A 22,200-nucleotide genomic window follows, 5' to 3' on the forward strand; every position below is an offset into this window, starting at 1 on the left:
GAAAACCAATTAAACCGACTATCTTATGAATATAATAGATCATATAACTAAGAAATCTATTTCACAGGTATGTATGTACAGTTTTTATTTTTATTTTTATTTTTAACCTTTTGATAATAAACGCTAATTTGTTCGCTAAAAAGTATTAAATTGGTATTAAATAAAATTAGGTTTGGCGACCGAAATTATTGATATCATTCAAAAATTTATTACATCACTGCGAAATTTAACGTTTATTCTTAAGGTATAAATATCTTTAATCAATCAACCCAAAATATTTCAAAAATTCGTCATGAGTTAAATTAGGTCTTGGAACCGAAATTACTTTACCGAAAAGAGGGGCGCATATTTTTGATAATATTTGATTGATTAAAGTGGGATAAAAAGACAAAAAGGTTTTTAATTTATTTTTTTTACCATGTTTTTAAAATTAATATTTAAATCTTAAATTAATATTGTAAACTTTGTAAAAACAATATTTTTAAAATTGTAAATATTTGAAAAATTAATATAAGTTTGGTATGAATTTTAATATAAATTTTTAAATTAAGTTTGGTGTGAATTTTTAATTTTTTTAAAATATGATATTTTAATTTTATGCATTTTAAATTTTGAGTTTGGTGTGAATTTTTAATATTAATTTTGAATTTTATATTTAAGTTGTGTGAATTTAAAAACAAAAATTTACTTTATCTCATTAAGTTAAGAATATGATTTTTAAAATTCGTCGTAAGTTGAAGACTAGGTCTTTGAACCGAAATTGCTTTACCCGAGGGAGGGACGAGAACTTTTATTATCATTATTTTTAATCTTATTGATTTAAAGTATGCCAAAAAAATTAAAAAACCCAAAAATCTTAGCTTTTAAAACAATCGCTACAAAAAGACAAATTTTAAAATTTTGTCGAAGGACGGACTAGGACATCGATCCGAAACGACCTCGTCCTAAATAACAAGGGAAACAAAATTTTAAAATTAAATACTTAATTGATTTATAAGTTAAAGATTATAAAAAAAAAAAAAAATACCAAACTCCGCGACTCGCGGAGTTTGCAGTGCAAAACCTCCGCGACTCGCGGAGGGACCAAAACCCAGAAAAAAAATAAAAATAGCTGAACGATCAGTATAATCCACAAAACAAAAACACCCGAATTCTGCTGCGAAAACCCACGAAAATACACCCAAAAACACCTCAAAAATCTCAATTTTTAACCGTTAATCACCAAATTTTTTGCTAAAATCATGTTGAGAAGGATGATATCTAAGAATTACTCAAGAAAAACGGTAAATTTCTACACCTAAACACCATTTAATTCGAATTTTAGTGTTCTTGAGCTATTTTTTCCCCAATTTGATTTTGATGCTTTTTAGTGTAATTAGACTTAAATTGTTTATGTATTATGCTTGTATAACCTAGATTGATGTTGTTTAACATGATTAGAAGCCTTAAACTTCAATTTTTGAATAATCTAGGGTTTGTGTTCTTGAGCAAATTTGGGGCTTTTTGATATAAACAGGTTATGGCCGATTTTTGTCATGAATTGTTGCTAAATTGAGTAGTGTAACATGTCTAGGTAGTTAAATGATCCAAACTTTGAGCCTAAACATGATTTTGAGAATTAAAGTGGACTTTTTCAAGTCCAAAATTCATGAACTTGATTTTTGAAAGATAATGCCATTTGAGACTTGTTTATTTGCTAGTAATGATTATTTTGACATGTTATTTGAGTTGAATGCTTATGAACTTGGCGAAAATTTTCGTATATGCTTATTTGAAAAAGTATAGATTTGATAAAAATGTGAAAATGAGCTTAAGTTTGATATAAATTGATAATGTCATTGTAATTATTTTGATTGATGATTTTGCTGACACTAATGCATATTTGGATGCACAAAATTTGTGTTTGATGTGTTTTGCAGAATGAAAGGGGTGAATCTTCATCCCAAGCCCGCCATGCTCCTGCTGAGAACTTGGAACAACAGGAGGTAGATAACTACTACAAGCAGGATGTACCTCATCCAGTCATGACCTTTTCAGATATGCACTTGGAACAGTTGCACCCGAACCTGAGATTTGACAGACTTTGGATAGATTATCCAAAATATCAACGGGGTTTGCATACTCTTCATTCCAAGGTTGTTGAGGTACCGAGGGTCATAGAATGGGGACCCTTAGAAGCTGTAGAATTGGCCGGGCCAATTAGGGAATTACTGGTATAGAGGTATGGTAATTCTTCTTTTAATGACTGGATATGTTTATTCACCATACGCAGACCTGTATATAAAGTATGGTGTGAAGAGTTGTTATGTAGTATAGAGTTGAATGATCGGGTAGCTAGTTTAACCGATCGTTCTTTTATTAGATTTTTGTTAGGCGGTTCGATGCGCCACATGTCTTTACTGGACATGGCTCAGGCTTTACGTATATATACGCCTGAGGAATTAGCGTCTGCCGATTGTAGAGGATTGATACTAAACGGTAGAAAGATAGATGAGAATTTTGATACACACGGTGTGTGGAGTCAAATGACAAGCCATCACCGTTTCAAAGGGGGAAACTACTCTTATTTGGATATAGATAGAGCCGAATTAAGAGTGATACATAGGTTTTTAGCTAATTCGATTACACAAAGGGGTAAGAACAAAGAAAAAGTAAATGAACAGGATTTGTTTTACCATATGTGTATTCGAGACCCACACAGCGCTGTAAGTATACCATATTGTGTGGGTTATTATTTATCAGCTATGGTTCGGGGGATGCGTCCACATAGCATAATAGGAGGTGGTATTTTTATTACTTTGATTGGTGAATATCTCGGTGTGGATATAAGTCGGGGGGAATTATTAGTAGAAGAGCCGGAACCCCGCGACACTATAGGTTTAAATGTATACCATGGTGCGAAAGTTTTGAAGCGGCGAAATAACGCCGCAGTACGATACAATGGTAGACATCCACAGGTAGAGAGAAACCAGCAGCAAGGTAATGTAGGAGGGGGGAATGAGATGCAAGAAATGCATAGGTTTATAGCTTCTCAGGAATACGAAAATGCTAGACAGAGAGCATTTGAAGATTGGAAAGTTCATCAGAACCAGATCATAGCGCATTGCCAACATATAGGTAGAAACTATATTCCTACACCGAAACCCGTCTTCCCTCCTTGGTCGATAGAGATGCAACCACCATATCCTACGTATGACCCTGCCGAAGCATTCTATAGCACTTATGGTTATGCGTGGAACCCCTATTGGTACCAATATCATCCTTAGTTTACTTATTATTATTATTTTTTTTATTTTGTAATTTGTAATTATTGATACATTTAATATTTTTGTTAATATTGTAATCATTTTTATCTAACTTTTATTCTTAGATTTTAATAATTTTTGAATGTGGGGTAATATACCAAACTTCAAAAATATGTATATATGTTTGCAGTTTATCTTATGTACACAACAGGGTAAAACAACGCATTTTCAAAGACTGGCATTAAGTTCAGCAAAAGCAACTAATTTTGACGACAAGATGCAAAATATATGTGAAATAACAACAAGACGGAATGAACAAATGATGTGCACCATTTATCATTCAGCAAACAAACGCCAATATATTTGGAAACTTTGGTAAAATTTAATCATTTTTCTACAATAATAACCCTCAATAATTTAAATTGTTACTGATTTCTTGCAAATGAGGGCATTGCAAGATCTTAAGTGTGGGAAGGGATTAAATTCTTTCGGATTTTAAAATTTTTATATTAAACACTTGGTTACCATTAAAAATACTAGTAAAGCAGTAGTTGTATTAGAATCTAGTGCTCTCTGATAAAAAAGAACAGCCCTAGTCTTATATACTGACTACCCAATTCTAGTAAAATTTTTCAAAATTTTCAATTAAATGAATTCAAAATCATGTTTATACATATTTATGAACGATAAAACTAGGTTTTAACACCGAAATTATTGTTACCTCGGAAAGGACATAAATTGAGAAACAAACTAAAATGTTAAAATTCATTTAAAATGGAATAGAGGACGATAAAAAGAAAAATAAAAAGCCAAGTGTGGGAAAATTTACCAAGTTATTTTAAACATATGCCACATATATTTGTAACAAATAACTGAAAATACTTTTGCTTTGGACTAAACTAAACTGTTTTACCCAATGAAAGAAAAGAAGAGATGGATCTACACGATGAATCAATTCCATCATTAAAAGGAAGTAAAGTCTTCCGAAAAAGACACGCGCTTCTTGATTTAGGTCATGAAGTTGTCGTCCAGACCAGCTGTAGGTTGACGAAAAATCTAGAAAAGTCATCACTAAAATCAGCAGGAAATCCACGGACCTCAGCATTAAACAGGGTCGCCAAGTGGTCAGATTTATCCTAACCATGAGAAGGATTTATCTCGTACAATGGGGGGGCACCATGCAAATTAGCTGGATAAGACTAATGAATCAGATCCCCAGAAAGGATAATCTCCTTAAAGATTAAAAATCAGCTTTTAAGACTGATATTACTCAATCCTAGAGATTGACCTTAAAGATTGAGAATTCAAACTCATGGAATTCGATGATATCTAAACTCGAGCTTAAACGAGAAAATATTTTGAAAAAAAAAAAAAAATTACAAACCGATTTGTTTTCTGAAAACCCTATTTTCAATACGTTCATTACCATTGAACGTAAAATCCTAGGAATTCACCTGGAATTCATTAGGTCACCTGAACTAAATCGGGTGTCAACCGTAAGAACGGTGGTTGCATAGTGGTCAAAGACAGGACCTTGTGCCAGACCGAAAAAATTATAAGGGTGAGCTTTACTATTGCTCCTACCAAGGATAGTAATTGCGTCCGACACGTTATAGACCATAATCAAAAGCATGTCACGGGACATTGCCTTAAACAGTTGCTTGTTCAACGCTTTCCTTTACAACCGGACGGTAGTTTGCCGAAAGGTAATATACGGGACAAGTAAACTGGACGTGTTGCTTTCCAAATACAAGGTTAGCAAGTGGGTGACACAAAACCGCAAGTTTTGAGCTAAAATTTTCAAATCTGAAACCCACCAAACCCACAAAAATATTTTGCAAACACCGGTAAAGGGTTATTCCGGAAAACTTATCTAGGGTATAAACTAGATTTAATTTTTAAAAGATCAAATGTTTTCATAAAGATCCAATTTCCTTAATGGATCTAAATTTTTATAGTCATGTGGGACTGTAAACCATATCGTTACTACCATTGTTTATACCGCCGTATAGAAATCACTGATGTACAAAGTGTGAAGAATAAAGGAGTGATTCTAGTATTTCAAGACGATATTGCTTGAGGACAAGCAACGCTCAAGTGTGGGAATATTTGATAATGCTAAAAACGAACATATATTTCATAGCATTATTCCTCAAGAAAGACAAGCTTTTAGTTGCAATTGTTCTATTTACAAGTGATATTCGTTTAAATAATAAAAGGTGAAGACAAAAGACAGATTCGACGATTTGAAGACGCAAACGACCAAAAAGCTCAAAAGAACAAAAGACAATCAAAGAGGTTCCAATTATTGATAAGAAACGTCTCGAAATCACAAGAGTACAAAATTCAAAACGCAAAGTACAAGATATTAAATTGTACGCGAGGACGTTCGAAAATCCGGAACCGGGACCAGAGTCAACTCTTAACGCTCGACGCAACGGACTAAAAATTACAAGTTAACTATGTATATAAATATAATATAATATATAATTAATTATATTAATTATATATATATTATATATATATAATAAAAACCGTCGGCAGCAAGAAACTCCAAGGGTGTGAGCTGTAAATACATCTCCGCGACTCGCGGAGTTTTAAGGGCATTTTGCCGCGAGTCGCGGAGCCCCAATTTTCAACTCTGGCTATAAAGCCAACCGAATTCTGATCAAATTTCATCATCTTTTTTCTTCCTCTTCATACGTAAAACTTATATTTATATTTATAATTTATATTTTAATTTTAATTATAATTCTAATAATAAGGGTATGTTAGCGAATGTTGTAAGGGTGTAAGTCGAAATTCTGTCCGTGTAACGCTACGCTATTTTTAATCATTGTAAGTTATGTTCAACCTTTTTATATTAATGTCTCATAGCTAAGTTAATATTATGCTTATTTAAAACGAAGTAATCATGATGTTGGGCTAATTACTAAAATTGGGTAATTGGGCTTTGTACCATAATTGGGGTTTGGATAAAAGAACGACACTTGTGGAAATTAGACTATGGGCTATTAATGGGCTTTATATTTGTTTAACTAAATGAAAGTTTATTAATGTTAATATAAAGATTTACAATTGGGCGTCCCTATAAATTACCATATACACTCGATCGGACACGATGGGCGGGGTATTTATATGTACGAATAATCGTTCATTTAACCGGACACGGGAATGGATTAATAGCCACTAGAATAATCAAAACAGGGGTGAAATTACATTCAAGGGTAATTGGTGTAATTGTTAACAAAGTAGTAAAACCTTGGTTTACACGCAGTCGATAACCTGGTGTATTCATTAAACAAAGTATTAAAACCTTGTTACAATTCGAATCCCCAATTAGTTGGAATATTTAACTTCGGGTATAATAATAATTTGACAAGGACACTTGCAATTTATATTTATGACTGATGGACTGTTATGGACAAAAACCAGACGGACATATTGAATAATCCAGGACAAAGGACAATTAACCCATGGGCATATAATCAACACGTCAAACATCATGATTACGGAAGTTTAAATAAGCATAATTCTTTTATTTCATATTTAATTTCCTTTATTTTATATTTAATTGCACTTCTAATTATCGCACTTTTATTATTTGTTATTTAATCGCACTTTTAATTATCGTACTTTTTAATTATCGCAATTTTATTTTATCGCATTTTTATTATTTGCAATTTCATTATCGTTATTTACTTTACGCTTTAATTTAAGTCTTGTATTTATTTTATATTTTACATTAGGTTTTAACTGCGACTAAAGTCTTAAAATCGACAAACCGGTCATTAAACGGTAAAAACCCCCCTTTATAATAATAATATTACTTATATATATGTTTGTATTTTTATAAAAGTAAACTAATATAGCGTTGAGCTTTGTTTAAAGATTTCCCTGTGGAACGAACCGGACTTACTAAAAACTACACTACTGTACGATTAGGTACACTGCCTATAAGTGTTGTAGCAAGGTTTAAGTATATCCATTCTATAAATAAATAAATATCTTGTGTAAAATTGTATCGTATTTAATAGTTTTTCCTAGTAAAATATAAACTATTTTATATACACCTCGTTGCACATCACTATCATTGTTCATATCGCCGTATCAAAATCACTGATGTATAAAGTGTGAAGAATAAAGAAGTGATTCGTGTGATGTATTTTATTTCAAGACTGTATTGCTTGAGGACAAGCAACGCTCAAGTGTGGGGATATTGATAAGGCTAAAAAGGAACATATATTTCATAGCATTATTCCCCAAGAAAGACAAGATTTTAGTTGCAATTGTTCCATTTTCAATTAATAATCGTTTATATCAAATAAGTGCGAAGACAAAAGGCGAAAACGACGAATTGAAGACGGAAAGGTCCAAAAAGCTCAAATGTACAAGATACAATTAAAAAGGTTCAAATTATTGATGAAGAACGTCTAAAAATGACAAGAGTACGAGTTACAAAACGCAAAGTACACGATATAAAATAGTACGAAAGGACGTTCGAAAATCCGGAACCGGGACATGAGTCAACTCTCAACGCTCGACGCAACGGTGTAAAAATTACGAGTCAACTATGCACAAGAATAAAATATAATATTTAAATAATTCATAATAAGAATAATATTAAATAATAAAAAGTTGTTAATTGAGCATAGTTCAGGGGTCATAAATGAAAATTCAAATTTATAATTTGCCTATAAAAGGCAATGTTTTCGTTCAGTTTTAGGTACCCCTTTTCAATCCCTTTATCAATCAAAATCTCTCTCTCTATATATATATGTAAACGTATATGTAATATATACATTATAATTTTAATTTTACTTTTAAATTTAATAATAATGATTTAGTTTTAGTTATGGTACAATTAATTTACGGGTTTTAAGTCAGAACTCTGTCCGTGCAACGCTACGCGATTAATCACCACTGTAAGCTATGTTCTTCCTTTTTAATTTAATGTCTCGTAACTAAGTTATTATTATGCTTATTTGAGCCGAAGTAATCGTGATGTTGGACTATATTAAGACGGGACTATTGGATTTTGTACCATAATTAAGGTTTGGGCAAAAGACCGACACTTGTGGAAATTGGACTATTGACTATTAATAGATGGGGGGTATTGTCTAATTGAGTGACAACTCATTGGAGTCTGTCGAACCTATCTTCAAATTAATTATCCTAATAATTAATAATGATTATGGTTGTCCTATTTAGTGACGTTCATATGGAATCTATTATAATCATTTAATTAATTATTCGGGTTGGGTAATTGATTATTCAAACTGATCAAGTGGGTAAATTAATATTCATATCTAATCAAAACAGGGGTGGATTACATACAGTGATAACTGGTGTAATTGTTGACAGAAGTGATAACTGCGTCACAGTTTAAATCCTTAATTAGTTGGAATATTTGACTTCGGGTATAAGAGTAATTTGACGAGGACACTCGCACTTTATATTTATGACCGATGGACTATTATGGACAAAAACCAGATAGGTATCAAATAAACCATGACAAAGGACAATTAACCCGAGTAACAATTAATTAAAATCAAAACGTTAAAAATCATAATTACGGAAGTTTAAATAAGCATAACCCTTTTATTTCATATTCTATCGCAATTTTATTTATTGTTATTTTATTTATCGTCATTTATATATTTTACGCACTTTAATTATTGTCATTTATCTTTACGCTTAAAAATATAAAATCGACAAACCGGTCATTAAACGGTAAAAAACCCCCTTTTATAATAATATTACTACTTATATATATATATATATATATATATTTATATAAATATAGTTTTATAAAAATATAGTACGTAATCACTAGCTCCCTGTGGAACGAACCGGACTTACTAAAAACTACACTACTCTACGATTAGGTACACTGCCTATAGTGTTGTAGCAAGGTTTAGGTATATCCCATCCGTAAATTAATAAAACTTGTGTCATATTTTGTAGTATTTTGTATTAAAAATAATACTATTTCGTACCCTCACGCTACATCATCAATAATGTATGTACTTTGATTCAAACTAATAAGCCAATTGGATCTATTGTATAGATCCTCATTCCAATAATATAAGTAGCTTCATCAAGATCCTTTATGGAAATACATTTTTCAAGCCAAGACTTGACATCTTGTAAGTTGGAATGTTATTTCTAATAAGTAATATGTCATCAACATATAAGATCAAGAAGACTACATTGCTCCCACTAGCTCTAATGTAAACTCAGTGCTTATCTTGGTTTTGAGAAAAATTAAACACTTTGATTTTCTCATTAAACTTAAGATTCTAGCTCCTGGATGCTTGCTTTAATCCATAAATGGATTTTAGAAGCTTGCATACTTTATTAGGATGCTTAGGATTCATAAACCCATCCGGCTGAACCATATATACGTCCTCCCTTAGGTCACCATTTAGGAAAGCGGTTTTGACATCCATTAGCCATATTTTATTATCATGAAAAGTAACCATGGCAATAAGTATCCTAATTATTTTAAGGCTCACGACTGGTGAAAAACTTTCATCATAACCTTTTGTCACCAATCGAGCTTTAAAAGTGTTTACATTACCGTCCATATCAGTCTTCCTTTGAAGACCCATTTTTACCTCATTGTCTTACAATTGGGTAGAAGATCAATCAAGTCTCATACTTGATTATCCTTCATGGACTGCATATCTGTATTCATAGAATCTAGTCATTTTCAGATTCAGGATCTGATATGGCCTCACGCAGCTAGAGGGTTCATCATAATCCCTTAGTTGAGGTTTATCTGAATTAATCAGATAATTAAACCTCATAAGCCGATGAGTTCTACTAGATCTATAAAGTGCAGGTGTAACACGTTCTGGCTCACCAACTGAAATGTCCCGTTCTTATTGATTAAAAACGTTCCATATTAATTGATTTCGTTGCGAGGTTTTGACCTCTATATGAGACGTTTTTCAAAGACTGCATTCATTTTTAAAACAAACCATAACCTTTATTTCATAGATAAAGGTTTTAAAAAACTTTACGTAGATTATCAAATAATGATAATCTAAAATATCCTGTTTACACACGACCATTACATAATGGTTTACAATACAAATATGTTACAACAAAATAAGTTTCTTGAATGCAGTTTTTACACAATATCATACAAGCATGGACTCCAAATCTCGTCCTTATTTAAGTATGCGACAGCGGAAGCTCTTAGTATTCACCTGAGAATAAACATGCTTTAAACGTCAACAAAAATGTTGGTGAGTTATAGGTTTAACCTATATATATCAAATCGTAACAATAGACCACAAGATTTCATATTTCAATACACATCCCATACATAGAGATAAAAATCATTCATATGGTGAACACCTGGTAACCGACAATAACAAGATGCATATATAAGAATATCCCCATCATTCCGGGACACCCTTCGGATATGATATAAATTTCGAAGTACTAAAGCATCCGGTTCTTTGGATGGGGTTTGTTAGGCCCAATAGATCTATCTTTAGGATTCGCGTCAATTAGGGTGTCTGTTCCCTAATTCTTAGATTACCAGACTTAATAAAAAGGGGCATATTCGATTTCGATAATTCAACCATAGAATGTAGTTTCACATACTTGTGTCTATTTTGTAAATCATTTATAAAACCTGCATGTATTCTCATCCCAAAAATATTAGATTTTAAAAGTGGGACTATAACTCACTTTCACAGATTTTTACTTCGTCGGGAAGTAAGACTTGGCCACTGGTTGATTCACGAACCTATAACAATATATACATATATATCAAAGTATGTTCAAAATATATTTACAACACTTTTAATATATTTTGATGTTTTAAGTTTATTAAGTCAGCTGTCCTCGTTAGTAACCTACAACTAGTTGTCCACGGTTAGATGTACAGAAATAAATCGATAAATATTATCTTGAATCAATCCACGACCCAGTGTATACGTATCTCAGTATTGATCACAACTCAAACTATATATATTTTGGAATCAACCTCAACCCTGTATAGCTAACTCCAACATTCACATATAGAGTGTCTATGGTTGTTCCGAAATATATATAGATGTGTCGACATGATAGGTCGAAACATTGTATACGTGTCTATGGTATCTCAAGATTACATAATATACAATACAAGTTGATTAAGTTATGGTTGGAATAGATTTGTTACCAATTTTCACGTAGCTAAAATGAGAAAAATTATCCAATCTTGTTTTACCCATAACTTCTTCATTTTAAATCCGTTTTGAGTGAATCAAATTGCTATGGTTTCATATTGAACACTATTTTATGAATCTAAACAGAAAAAGTATAGGTTTATAGTCGGAAAAATAAGTTACAAGTCGTTTTTGTAAAGGTAGTCATTTCAGTCGAAAGAACGACGTCTAGATGACCATTTTAGAAAACATACTTCCACTTTGAGTTTAACCATAATTTTTGGATATAGTTTCATGTTCATAATAAAAATCATTTTCTCATAATAACAACTTTTAAATCAAAGTTTATCATAGTTTTTAATTAACTAACCCAAAACAGCCCGCGGTGTTACTATGACGGCGTAAATCCGGTTTTACGGTGTTTTTCGTGTTTCCAGGTTTTAAATCATTAAGTTAGCATATCATATAGATATAGAACATGTGTTTAGTTGATTTTAAAAGTCAAGTTAGAAGGATTAACTTTTGTTTGCGAACAAGTTTAGAATTAACTAAACTATGTTCTAGTGATTACAAGTTTAAACCTTCGAATAAGATAGCTTTATATGTATGAATCGAATGATGTTATGAACATCATTACTACCTTAAGTTCCTTGGATAAACCTACTGGAAAAGAGAAAAATGGATCTAGCTTCAATGGATCCTTGGATGGCTCGAAGTTCTTGAAGCAAAATCATGACACGAAAACAAGTTCAAGTAAGATCATCACTTGAAATAAGATTGTTATAGTTATAGAAATTGAACCAAAGTTTGAATATGATTATTACCTTGTATTAGAATGATAACCTACTGTAAGAAACAAAGATTTCTTAAGGTTGGATGATCACCTTACAAGATTGGAAGTGAGCTAGCAAACTTGAAAGTATTCTTGATTTTATGAAACTAGAACTTTTGGAATTTATGAAGAACACTTAGAACTTGAAGATAGAACTTGAGAGAGATCAATTAGATGAAGAAAATTGAAGAATGAAAGTGTTTGTAGGTGTTTTTGGTCGTTGGTGTATGGATTAGATATAAAGGATATGTAATTTTGTTTTCATGTAAATAAGTCATGAATGATTACTCATATTTTTGTAATTTTATGAGATATTTCATGCTAGTTGCCAAATGATGGTTCCCACATGTGTTAGGTGACTCACATGGGCTGCTTAGAGCTGATCATTGGAGTGTATATACCAATAGTACATACATCTAAAAGCTGTGTATTGTACGAGTACGAATACGGGTGCATACGAGTAGAATTGTTGATGAAACTGAACGAGGATGTAATTGTAAGCATTTTTGTTAAGTAGAAGTATCTTGATAAGTGTCTTGAAGTCTTTCAAAAGTGTATGAATACATATTAAAACACTACATGTATATACATTTTAACTGAGTCGTTAAGTCATCGTTAGTCATTACATGTAAATGTTGTTTTGAAACCTTTAGGTTAACGATCTTGTTGAATGTTGTTAACCCATTGTTTATTATAACAAATGAGATGTTAAATTATTATATTATCATGATATTATGATATATAATATATCTTAGTATGATGTATATACAGTTAAATGTCGTTACAACGATAATCGTTACATATATGTCTCGTTTCGAAATCATTAAGTTAGTAGTCTTATTTTTACATATGTATTTCATTGTTAATACACTTAATAATATATTTACTTATCATTTAACATAATTAACCAAGTGTATCAATATCTTAATATGATTCATATGTACCTAGTAAGACGTTGTTATAACGATAATCGTTATATATATCGTTTTCGAGTTTCTTAAATTAATAGTCTCATTTTTATGTATATAACTCATTGTTAAAATACCTAATGAGATACATACTTATAATAAAAACATGTTAACTATATATATAACCATATATATGTCATCGTATAGTTTTTACAAGTTTTAACGTTCGTGAATCACCGGTCAACTTGGGTGGTCAATTGTCTATATGAAACATATTTCAATTAATCAAGTCTTAACAAGTTTGATTGCTTAACATGTTCGAAAAATTTAATCATATAAATATCAATCTCAATTAATATATATAAACATGGAAAAGTTCGGGTCACTACAGTACCTACCCGTTAAATAAATTTTGTCCCGAAATTTTAAGCTGTTGAAGGTGTTGACGAATCTTCTGGAAATAGATCCGGGTATTTCTTCTTCATCTGATCTTCACGCTCCCAGGTGAACTCGGGTCCTCTACGAGCATTCCATCGAACCTTAACAATTGGTATCTTATTTTGCTTAAGTCTTTTAACCTCACGATCCATTATTTCGACGGGTTCTTCGATGAATTGAAGTTTTTCGTTGATTTGGATTTCATCTAACGGAATAGTGAGATCTTCTTTAGCAAAACATTTCTTCAAATTCGAGACGTGGAAAGTGTTATGTACAGCCGCGAGTTGTTGAGGTAACTCAAGTCGGTAAGCTACTGGTCCGACACGATCAATAATCTTGAATGGTCCAATATACCTTGGATTTAATTTCCCTCGTTTACCAAATCGAACAACGCCTTTCCAAGGTGCAACTTTAAGCATGACCATCTCTCCAATTTCAAATTCTATATCTTTTCTTTTAATGTCAGCGTAGCTCTTTTGTCGACTTTGGGCGGTTTTCAACCGTTGTTGAATTTGGATGATCTTCTCAGTAGTTTCTTGTATAATCTCCGGACCCGTAATCTGTCTATCCCCCACTTCACTCCAACAAATCGGAGACCTGCACTTTCTACCATAAAGTGCGTCAAACGGCGCCATCTCAATGCTTGAATGGTAGCTGTTGTTGTAGGAAAATTCTGCTAACGGTAGATGTCGATCCCAACTGTTTCCGAAATCAATAACACATGCTCGTAGCATGTCTTCAAGCGTTTGTATCGTCCTTTCGCTCTGCCCATCAGTTTGTGGATGATAGGCAGTACTCATGTCTAGACGAGTTCCTAATGCTTGCTGTAATGTCTGCCAGAATCTTGAAATAAATCTGCCATCCCTATCAGAGATAATAGAGATTGGTATTCCATGTCTGGAGACGACTTCCTTCAAATACAGTCATGCTAACTTCTCCATCTTGTCATCTTCTCTTATTGGTAGGAAGTGTGCTGATTTGGTGAGACGATCAACTATTACCCAAATAGTATCAAAACCACTTGCAGTCCTTGGCAATTTAGTGATGAAATCCATGGTAATGTTTTCCCATTTCCATTCCGGGATTTCGGGTTGTTGAAGTAGACCTGATGGTTTCTGATGCTCAGCTTTGACCTTAGAACACGTCAAACATTCTCCTACGTATTTAGCAACATCGGCTTTCATACCCGGCCACCAAAAATATTTCCTGAGATCCTTGTACATCTTCCCCGTTCCAGGATGTATTGAGTATCTAGTTTTATGAGCTTCTCTAAGTACCATTTCTCTCATATCTCCAAATTTTGGTACCCAAATCCTTTCAGCCCTATACCGGGTTCCGTCTTCCCGAATATTAAGATGCTTCTCCGATCCTTTGGGTATTTCATCCTTTAAATTTCCCTCTTTTAAAACTCCTTGTTGCGCCTCCTTTATTTGAGTAGTAATGTTATTATGAATCATTATATTCATAGATTTTACTCGAATGGGTTCTCTGTCCTTCCTGCTCAAGGCATCGGCTACCACATTTGCCTTCCCCGAGTGGTAACGAATCTCAAAGTCGTAATCATTCAATAATTCAATCCACCTACGCTGCCTCATATTCAGTTGTTTCTGATTAAATATGTGTTGAAGACTTTTGTGGTCGGTATATATAATACTTTTGACCCCATATAAGTAGTGCCTCCAAGTCTTTAATGCAAAAACAACCGCGCCTAATTCCAAATCATGCGTCGTATAATTTTGTTCGTGAATCTTCAATTGTCTAGACGCATAAGCAATCACCTTCGTTCGTTGCATTAATACACAACCGAGACCTTGCTTTGATGCATCACAATAAATCACAAAATCATCATTCCCTTAAGGCAATGACAATATAGGTGCCGTAGTTAGCTTTTTCTTCAATAACTGAAACGCTTTCTCTTGTTCATCATTCCATTCAAATTTCTTCCCTTTATGCGTTAATGCAGTCAAGGGTTTTGCTATTCTGGAAAAGTCTTGGATGAACCTTCTGTAGTAACCAGCTAGTCCTAAAAACTGGCGTATGTGTTTCGGAGTTTTCGGGGTTTCCCACTTTTCAACAGTTTCTATCTTTGCCGGATCCACCTTAATACCTTCTTTGTTCACTATGTGACCGAGGAATTGAACTTCTTCCAACCAAAATGCACACTTTGAAAACTTAGCGTACAATTCTTCCTTCCTCAATACTTCTAACACCTTTCTCAAATGTTCACCGTGTTCTTGGTCATTCTTTGAGTAACTAAGTATGTCATCAATGAAAACAATGACAAACTTGTCAAGGTATGGTCCACACACTCGGTTCATAAGGTCCATGAACACAGCTGGTGCATTAGTTAAACCAAACGGCATGACCATAAACTCGTAATGACCGTAACGTGTTCTGAAAGCAGTCTTTGGAATATCATCTTCTTTCACCCGCATTTGATGATACCCGGAACGTAAGTCAATCTTTGAATAAACAGACGAGCCTTGTAGTTGATCAAATAAGTCGTCGATTCTCGGTAGTGGGTAGCGGTTCTTGATGGTAAGTTTGTTCAACTCTCGGTAGTCGATACACAACCTGAATGTACCATCTTTCTTCTTGACAAACAAAACAGGAGCTCCCCACGGTGATGTACTTGGTCGAATGAAACCACGCTCTAAAAGTTCTTGTAATTGGCTTTGCAGTTCTTTCATCTCGCTGGGTGCGAGTCTGTAAGGAGCACGAGCTATTGGTGCAGCTCCTGGTACAAGATCTATTTGAAATTTAACAGATCGATGTGGGGGTAATCCCGGTAATTCTTTCGGAAATACATCGGGAAATTCTTTTGCAATGGGAACATCATTGATGCTCTTTTCTTCAGTTTGTACTTTCTCGACGTGTGCTAGAACAGCATAGCAACCTTTTCTTATTAGTTTTTGTGCCTTCAAATTACTAATAAGATGTAGCTTCGTGTTGCCCTTTTCTCCGTACACCATTAAGGGTTTTCCTTTTTCTCGTATAATGCGAATTGCATTTTTGTAACAAACGATCTCCGCTTTCACTTCTTTCAACCAGTCCATACCGATTATCACATCAAAACTCCCTAACTCTACTGGTATCAAATCAATCTTAAATGTTTCGCTAACCAGTTTAATTTCTCGATTCCGACATATATTATCTGCTGAAATTAATTTACCATTTGCTAATTCGAGTAAAAATTTACTATCCAAAGGCGTCAATGGACAACTTAATTTAGCACAAAAATCTCTACTCATATAGCTTCTATCCGCACCCGAATCAAATAAAACGTAAGCAGATTTATTGTCAATAAGAAACGTACCCGTAACAAGCTCCGGGTCTTCCTGTGCCTCTACCGCATTAATATTGAAAACTCTTCCACGGCCTTGTCCATTCGTGTTCTCCTGGTTCGGGCAATTTCTAATAATGTGGCCTGGTTTTCCACATTTATAACAAACTACATTGGCATAACTTGCTCCGACACTACTTGCTCCGCCATTACTCGTTCCGACACCATTTGTTCCTTTCGTTCTATTAACCCCTGGTCCGTAGACCTCACACTTCGCCGCGCTATGACCATTTCTTTTACACTTGTTGCAAAATTTGGTGCAGAACCCCGAGTGATTCTTTTCACACCTTTGGCATAGCTGCTTCTGATTGTTGTTGTTGTTGCGGTTATTATTGTTGTTGGGATGATTGTTGTAGTTGCTGTTGTTGTTGTTGTTGTTGTTGTTGGGCCGTTTGTTGTAGTTGCGATTGATGTTGCGATTGTTGGGATAATTGTTGCGATTATTGTTGTAATTGCTGTTGTTGTTGTATTGGTGATTCTTATCACCGTTTTCCTCCCACTTTCTTTTGACTTGCTTCACATTGGCCTCTTCAGCAGTCTGTTCTTTAATTCTTTCTTCAATCTGGTTCACTAGTTTGTGAGCCATTCTACATGCCTGTTGTATGGAGGCGGGCTCGTGTGAACTTATATCTTCTTGGATTCTTTCCGGTAATCCTTTCACAAACGCGTCGATCTTCTCTTCCTCATCTTCGAATGCTCCCGGACACAATAGGCACAATTCTGTGAATCGTCTTTCGTACGTGGTAATATCAAATCCTTGGGTTCGTAACCCTCTAAGTTCTGTCTTGAGCTTATTGACCTCGGTTCTGGGACGGTACTTCTCGTTCATCAAGTGCTTGAATGCTGACCACGGTAGTGCGTACGCATCGTCTTGTCCCACTTGCTCTAGATAGGTATTCCACCATGTTAACGCAGAACCTGTGAAGGTATGCGTAGCGTACTTCACTTTGTCCTCTTCAGTACACTTACTTATGGCAAACACCGATTCGACCTTCTCGGTCCACCGTTTCAATCCGATCGGTCCTTCGGTTCCATCAAATTCCAAAGGTTTGCAGGCAGTGAATTCTTTGTAGGTGCATCCTACACGATTTCCTGTACTGCTAGATCCAAGGTTATTGTTGGTATGTAGCGCAGCCTGTACTGCGGCTATGTTTGAAGCAAGAAAGGCACGAAATTCCTCTTGGCTCATATTCAAGGTGTGTCGAGTAGTCGGTGCCATTTCCTTCAAAATAGTCAAATGAACAAGTTAATCATACAGAATATTAAGAGTAGTCAATAGTATTTCGTAGCATAATATGAACTCATTTATAAAAGCTTTTTCTTCATATTAGCGTTTTATAAGTTTAAATTCGGGTAGTACCTACCCGTTAAGTTCATACTTAGTAGCTAATATACAATTCAACTACTACAATTCTATATGAAAAACTGATTATAATAATATTTCGCGTTCAAACTTTTACACAATATTTTACAAACTTACAATACCGCTTATTTTACATATAGCATGAAATATAGCACACAATAAATTTGATACAAGATGGTTGTGAAGATAATTCTAGCTAGTACACAAGTCGTTCAGCAAAGGCAATAAAGACACGTAATTCATACGTCCAGAAACAAGTCATGCATTCTGGTTTTACTAGGATTACTTCCCATCCTTGGTCTTGTGGAACATAACCGTTATGGCCGTTGATAAAACAGCGTGTTGTAACGTCGTCAAAGGGACGAGGGTTACGTAATGTCCAACAGTCCCGTAACAATCTAAAAACCTCATTTCTTACCCCAATTACCGACTCCGTCACTTTTGGAAACGTTTTGTTTAATAGTTGTAGCCCGATGTTCTTGTTCTCACTTTGGTGAGAAGCGAACATTACTAATCCGTAAGCATAACATGCTTCTTTATGTTGCATGTTAGCCGCTTTTTCTAAATCACGAAGTCCAATATTCGGATATATTGAGTCAAAATAATTTCTTAACCCGTTGCGTAAAATAGCATTTGGGTTCCCCGCAATATATGCGTCAAAGTAAACACATCGTAACTTATGGGTTTCCCAATGTGATATCCCCCATCTTTCAAACGAAAGTCTCTTATAAACCAAGACATTCTTGGAACGTTCTTCGAATGTCTTACAAACTGATCTCGCCTTAAATAGTTGTGCCGAAGAATTCTGGCCGACTCTAGACAAGATTTCATCAATCATGTCTCCGGGTAGGTCTCTTAAAATATTGGGTTGTCTATCCATTTTGTGTTTTTTAAACTGTAAAATAGACAAGAGTTAGATTCATAAAAAAATACTTATTAATACAAGCAATTTTTACATATATCATAAAGCATAAGAACACTATATTACATATATTACACCACACGAATACAACTATCTTATTCCAACTCGCTCGTTTCTTCTTCTTCGGTTTTGGTTCGTTTTGCCAAGTTTCTAGGGATATATGATGTTCCCCTAATACGAGCCGTCGTTGTCCACATTGGTTTAGAAAAACCTGGTGGTTTAGAGGTTCCCGGGTCATTGTTACAACTTAAGGACTTCGGGGGTTGACGATACATATAAAGTTCATCGGGGTTGGAATTAGATTTCTCTATTTTTATGCCCTTTCCCTTATTATTTTCTTTTGCCTTTTTAAATTCAGTTGGGGTAATTTCTATAACATCATCGGAATTCTCGTCGGAATCCGATTCATCGGAGAATTGGTAATCCTCCCAATATTTTGCTTCCTTGGCGGAAACACCATTGACCATAATTAACTTTGGTCGGTTGGTTGAGGATTTTCTTTTACTTAACCGTTTTATTATTTCCCCCACCGGTTCTATTTCTTCATCCGGTTCCGATTCTTCTTCTGGTTCCGATTCTTCTTCCGGTTCCGACTCTTCTTCCGGTTCCTCTTCGGGAACTTGTGAATCAGTCCACAAATCATTCCAATTTACATTTGACTCTTCATTATTATTAGGTGAGTCAATGGGACTTGTTCTAGAGGTAGACATCTATCACATAATATCAAACACGTTAAGAGATTAATATATCACATAATATTCATATGTTAAAAATATATAGTTTCCAACAAAAATGTTAAGCAATCATTTTTAAAGAAAACACGGTCGAAGTCCAGAATCACTAATGCATCCTAACAAACTCGATAAGACACACTAATGCAAATTTTCTGGTTCTCTAAGACCAACGCTCGGATACCAACTGAAATGTCCCGTTCTTATTGATTAAAAACGTTCCATATTAATTGATTTCGTTGTGAGGTTTTGACCTCTATATGAGACGTTTTTCAAAGGCTGCATTCATTTTTAAAACAAACCATAACCTTTATTTCATAGATAAAGGTTTTAAAAAACTTTACGTAGATTATCAAATAATGATAATCTAAAATATCCTGTTTACACACGACCATTACATAATGGTTTACAATACAAATATGTTACAACAAAATAAGTTTCTTGAATGCAGTTTTTACACAATATCATACAAGCATGGACTCCAAATCTCGTCCTTATTTAAGTATGCGACAGCGGAAGCTCTTAGTATTCACCTGAGAATAAACATGCTTTAAACGTCAACAAAAATGTTGGTGAGTTATAGGTTTAACCTATATATATCAAATCGTAACAATAGACCACAAGATTTCATATTTCAATACACATCCCATACATAGAGATAAAAATCATTCATATGGTGAACACCTGGTAACCGACAATAACAAGATGCATATATAAGAATATCCCCATCATTCCGGGACACCCTTCGGATATGATATAAATTTCGAAGTACTAAAGCATCCGGTTCTTTGGATGGGGTTTGTTAGGCCCAATAGATCTATCTTTAGGATTCGCGTCAATTAGGGTGTCTGTTCCCTAATTCTTAGATTACCAGACTTAATAAAAAGGGGCATATTCGATTTCGATAATTCAACCATAGAATGTAGTTTCACATACTTGTGTCTATTTTGTAAATCATTTATAAAACCTGCATGTATTCTCATCCCAAAAATATTAGATTTTAAAAGTGGGACTATAACTCACTTTCACAGATTTTTACTTCGTCGGGAAGTAAGACTTGGCCACTGGTTGATTCACGAACCTATAACAATATATACATATATATCAAAGTATGTTCAAAATATATTTACAACACTTTTAATATATTTTGATGTTTTAAGTTTATTAAGTCAGCTGTCCTCGTTAGTAACCTACAACTAGTTGTCCACAGTTAGATGTACAGAAATAAATCGATAAATATTATCTTGAATCAATCCACGACCCAGTGTATACGTATCTCAGTATTGATCACAACTCAAACTATATATATTTTGGAATCAACCTCAACCCTGTATAGCTAACTCCAACATTCACATATAGAGTGTCTATGGTTGTTCCGAAATATATATAGATGTGTCGACATGATAGGTCGAAACATTGTATACGTGTCTATGGTATCTCAAGATTACATAATATACAATACAAGTTGATTAAGTTATGGTTGGAATAGATTTGTTACCAATTTTCACGTAGCTAAAATGAGAAAAATTATCCAATCTTGTTTTACCCATAACTTCTTCATTTTAAATCCGTTTTGAGTGAATCAAATTGCTATGGTTTCATATTGAACACTATTTTATGAATCTAAACAGAAAAAGTATAGGTTTATAGTCGGAAAAATAAGTTACAAGTCGTTTTTGTAAAGGTAGTCATTTCAGTCGAAAGAACGACGTCTAGATGACCATTTTAGAAAACATACTTCCACGTTGAGTTTAACCATAATTTTTGGATATAGTTTCATGTTCATAATAAAAATCATTTTCTCATAATAACAACTTTTAAATCAAAGTTTATCATAGTTTTTAATTAACTAACCCAAAACAGCCCGCGGTGTTACTATGACGGCGTAAATCCGGTTTTACGGTGTTTTTCGTGTTTCCAGGTTTTAAATCATTAATTTAGCATATCATATAGATATAGAACATGTGTTTAGTTGATTTTAAAAGTCAAGTTAGAAGGATTAACTTTTGTTTGCGAACAAGTTTAGAATTAACTAAACTATGTTCTAGTGATTACAAGTTTAAACCTTCGAATAAGATAGCTTTATATGTATGAATCGAATGATGTTATGAACATCATTACTACCTTAAGTTCCTTGGATAAACCTACTGGAAAAGAGAAAAATGGATCTAGCTTCAATGGATCCTTGGATGGCTCGAAGTTCTTGAAGCAAAATCATGACACGAAAACAAGTTCAAGTAAGATCATCAC

This window comes from Rutidosis leptorrhynchoides, chromosome 8 (genome assembly GCF_046630445.1).
Source record: "Rutidosis leptorrhynchoides isolate AG116_Rl617_1_P2 chromosome 8, CSIRO_AGI_Rlap_v1, whole genome shotgun sequence".
In the NCBI taxonomy this organism is placed as follows: Eukaryota; Viridiplantae; Streptophyta; class Magnoliopsida; order Asterales; family Asteraceae; genus Rutidosis; species Rutidosis leptorrhynchoides.